Below are 5,097 nucleotides of genomic sequence, written 5' to 3'. Positions count from 1 at the left end.
TCCCAGTTGTTTAACGCTTCGACTGTTCTGAATAATATGTTGAGTTCTACTAACCAAGTTGATGTTTGGAGACTGTGTAACACAACTGGTAGAGATTACTCATATTTTTCACAAGTGCACAAATCGTACTCCAGAATAGATTATTTTTTGCTTGATTCTAAATTGATGTCTAAAGTTGTATGCTCAACTTATCACAACATCTTGATCTCGGATCATTCTCCAACCTCTTTAGTCCTGGACTTCTGTGGTACGAAACAACAGGGTAACTGGCGTTTTCACCCGTCACTCCTGTCTGAGGCATCCTTTTGCCAACTTATGACAACTAAAATATCAGAATTCTTGGAAACTAATGATAAACAAGACGTTTCTGATTCGATTTTATGGGAAACATTTAAAGTGGTAATGCCAGGAGAAATTATTTCTTTTGAATCTTCGTGAAAAAAAGAACGCCGGAAACGCCTGTTAGAAATAGAAATTGAATTAACACAGTTAGAACAGGACCATAAGGCCTCCTCTTGTCCCTCTTTGTTTCAAGACATCATTAAAAGGAAGTTTGAGTATAACACAATTTTATCTAGTCAAGTAACAGATCAGCTATTTAGGATCAGACAGAAGCATTTTGAGTTTGGAGATGAGCCCCATAAGCTTCTTTCTCGGCAGCTGAGAGGCCTACAGGCCAGTAGGGCTATACACAAAATTAAATCAAGATCAGGCGAAATTTGAATCAGCCCTAAAGCTATTAATGAGCGATTTAGAGAATATTATGAAGAGCTCTATATGTCGAAATCTTGGGGTAATATTTCTGATTGGTTAGGGAAGCTGGATCTCCCGAAAATGAATGACGCTGCACGAGAGGCTTTAAACTCAGATATTACTATTGAAGAAGTTTCGAAAGCTATTAAGTCATTCCCCAATGGAAAGTCCCCAGGCCCAGATGGGTTTGGCATTGAATTGTATAAAAAATACTCTGAAAAGGTGGCCCCGCTTTTATTGAGCATGTTTAAGCATTCTTTCCATACTCAAGCATTTCCCCGCACGCTATATGAAGCTAATATTTCTCTGTTATTGAAAGAAGGAAAGGATGAAACAGAATGTTCCTCTTATCGACCTATTGCTTTGTTGAATTTGGATATGAAAATTTTCACTAAAATTTTGGCAAACAGATTAAATGGACATGTTGGATCAATTATCCACCCGGATCAAACTGGGTTTGTCCCCCAGAGGTTTTCCTTCTTTAATGTTCGAAGATTGATGAATATTATGCATCATAGGCACTGGGGGGCTTCCAAGATCGCAGTACTGAGCTTAGATGCTGAAAAGGCGTTTGACCAGGTCGAGTGGGCCTATATGCTTCGGGTACTGGAGAAGTTTGGTTGAGGCGAACAGTTTATATCATGGGTTGATATGATATATAGGCATCCCTCTTCTTCCATTCTTACTAACCAAGATAGATCAGCGCCTTTTTTTTACACTGCGGGACACGACAAGGCTGCCCTTTGAGCCCTTTGCTCTTCGCAATTTCTATTGAACGTCTTGCAGTAGCCATTAGGAATGAGCCCTCTATTGACCCTGTCCGATTGGGGAATATCAAGCACTACATTTCTTTATATGCGGATGATGTTGTTTTGTTCTTGTCAAATCCTGAGCGATCTGTTCCTGTACTTTTAGCTGTGGTGAGCTCGTTTGGGGAAATCTCAGGTTATACAATTAATTGGCAGAAGAGTGAGTTTGTGGCTTTAACTGCAAACTTGGATGTTGATTTTTTGAAAGTTTTGCCTTTTAAAATTACAGACAGATTGAAATACTTGGGTGTTATTTTGCCTAAGGATCCTAAATTGATCTTTAAGTTGAATTATCTTGAACAAGTTGAAAAATTGAAAAAGGACATTGAGAAATGGAGGGCTATCCCTATTTCCATGGTAGGTCGCATTAATGTCATCAAAATGGTTTCCCTTCCTAAATTTCTATATTTATTTTTAAACTTACCTATTTTTTCGAATAAGCAGTTTTTTAAAGTGATCGACTCAGTAGTATTACCATTTGTTTGGGGCTTTAAAACTCACAGGATATCAAAAGTTCATCTATGTAAGTCTAAACTTGAGGGTGGATTTGCTCTGCCACTGTTTCAGTTGTGTTATTGGGCTGCAAATGCTAGAACTCTTGCTTACTGGCAGGAAGGGTACAAAAAGGTCATGTCTGCCGATACCCCCCGTGGGTGGTCATAGAGAGTGTTGGGGTTGAGAATAGTTCCCTCCCTGCTCTTCTTTTTTCGTCCTCTAATCCGTGAACCAAGGTCAATAATTTTATAGTTTCGAACTGTGTTAAAATCTTTAGTCAGATCAAAAAAGGCTGTGCTCTACCAGACACTTCGATCCATACTCCAATATATTGTAATCATGCATTTCCACCCTCATGTTTAGACGCCTCGTTTGAGGTCTGGACACAGAAAGGTATTATTACTCTCAAAGACTTATATATTGACAGGCAGTTTGCATAATTTACTCAGTTGCAGAACAAGTTCTCTCTCCCTACGTCACATTTTTTTCATTATTTACAGATAAGAAACTATGTTCGTCAGAGTATCCTTAATTTTCCATCTCTTCCGGAAGAGGGGTCAGTTTTTACAGTCCTTCTGAGTTCCCCGGATTCTAAAAAGTTGGTTTCTGGTTTTGTGTACAGCTTTTTCTGAGTGTTTAAATCTTAAATCTGACTTTTTGAAGATGGCATGGGAGGAGGAGCTTGGTTTGCAAATTGGAGATGAGGTGTGGGAGAGGAGTCTGTGTAGGATCCATTCTTGCTTTATAAATGCAAGGCATCAGTTAATTCAATTCAAAGTGCTTCACAGACTTCATTATTCAAAAACTAAACTGCACAGGATTTTTCCTTCTATTAGTCCGATATGTGATCGTTGTAAACTTGGAGAAGGCTCTCTCACTCATTTATTTTGGACTTGTCCTAAATTGCATAACTATTGGTTGGACATTTTTAAATGTTTTTCTGGTATCTATAATTGCACATTAGAGCCGGACCCAATAATTGCATTGTTTGGATCTTCCTCTTCCCTTTTACACCTCAGCTCTGCTGCACAAACTACAGTTTTGTTCGGAATGGTAATTGCTAAGAAAATTATCTTGACTCTCTGGAAGTCGGATATTGTACCTCAATTCAAAATGTGGTTAACAGAACTGACTGCTCTACTGCACATGGAGAGGATTAGGTACACATTAGCGGACAAACTTAGCAATTTCTTTGATGTGTGGCAGCCATTTTTAGACCATGTATTAAAACAAAGTCCTGTTTGATCGATCACCAATAACTCAGCCTACCACCTTAGCGTTTTATTTCTGTTTACTGCCAGTGTTGAAGTAGTATTTTTGTCGTTGCAGTGTAATCTTTTGCCTTATTTGTGTGTTTTAGCCCTTGCTGTTGTGTTGTCTGTTGTTTTTTGTCTCTTTTTTTTTCTTATATCAAAAAATCTCAATAAACATATTTAAAAAATAAATAAATAAATAAATAAAGTTATGCAAGCACATGTGTGCAATCTGACACCGGCTTGAAGCCACAGCTTCTGTATTTGGTTTCAGGTCATTTAACACTACAAGCTGCTGAACGAGTTGGCGTGCTGCTCCGGGCGCAATAACATCCTGACATCGGCGAATTGTAATGAGGCGCTGACGAAAGCGGCTCATTTCTTATGATCCAACGTGATTTTGAAATCGTGAGTGGAGGCAGATCAGATCTACTGCAACCGTGCAACCCGTCTCAGCTTGTTCACAGCGAATGATTCAGCCACCGCAGTTTCAGTGAAATTCTTTATGTGAGCGGATTCTTTTAAATCAAAGCATCCATGACAGAGCAACACCAAGTCCTTTGGAACTTGTCCTATTGTGTACCTTTCTCCTCTTCACATACATTCCTCCCGTTTGTTATTCATTGCTGCTCTCTCACCGTGCACATTCCCATTCACGCACGTGTGGTGATATCAGTAAAGCCACAGCTGTCCTCATTGTTGCCGTACGATCTGATATGCTGTCAGTTCCTCCAACTGGCTCACTGACCACACGTCTGTAGCATTTATGGAGCTGTTAATCAACAGTGTACTTCCTCCCTGCATGTGTCACAGTTTATGGTTCACATGTAAAGAAGAAAAACATGAACAAAGAAAATCCCCCTGGGGCAGCGGCCCTGAAAACAGGAACAACCAGGCTGCCCGCCTGCAGAAGGGACGAGACGCTTCCCAGTGAATACGCACACGTCTGTGTCAGCGACAGGCAGAGGCACATCACACATGGACATCACTGACCAGAGGTCAGCCATGGAGAAACCCCACAGAGACTAACGTCAACCCTGTACTGACTCTACAAAACACAGCTTTAACATTCTGCCCGGTGTTTCCTTCAAACCAGAGCCACAGCACTGTCTGCCTGTTAGCACAAAGCCACCTCTGAAACAAAACACAGTCGGGCTGAAAGCTGAGACCGTCTGCAGCTGGAAGGCTGATGCGTATGAGCCAAGTCACTTTGTGCAGTAGATGTCCTGCCTGAGGAGCTCCACGCTGCGGCGTGAGGTGACTTACAAAAACGAGTGTTTACACTGGATTTTAGTCAGGAACATTACTCACACCTGCAGGCGTTTCTGTTGGAAATAGCTCAGTGAGAGCTCCCAGAGCAAGGTCTGGGTTTTTCTCTGTATGTATTATTGTAGGTCTACCTTACAATATAAAGCACCTTGAGGCGATTGTTGCTGTGATTTGGCGCTATATAAATAAAACTGAATTGAATAAAGGTGAACTCTGGGTCACATGTTTATCACAGACAGGTGTGTCCACATCAAAGAGGCTCCCGGCTGCAGGTTACTTCAGATCTTCAGCCTGAAGGTGCTTCAGGTGTTTGAAATGAGGATGAGTGCGAGTGCAGATCTAACGTCAGGGCCAACAGGGCAGAGAAAATAACAGATTTACCCCTTCTTCGCAGGCTAGGTCTTTAGCATCAGTTACCATGGTGATTTACCAGGAAAGACGATCTTCACCGTTCTAAAATCACGACACTGCCACGAGTGCGGCTGATCTTTGGGATCAGTGTGGAGAATGACGAGACG

Source organism: Pelmatolapia mariae, linkage group LG20, assembly GCF_036321145.2.
Source record: "Pelmatolapia mariae isolate MD_Pm_ZW linkage group LG20, Pm_UMD_F_2, whole genome shotgun sequence".
NCBI lineage: Eukaryota > Metazoa > Chordata > Actinopteri > Cichliformes > Cichlidae > Pelmatolapia > Pelmatolapia mariae.
Note: the sequence above shows the minus strand (reverse complement) of the source record.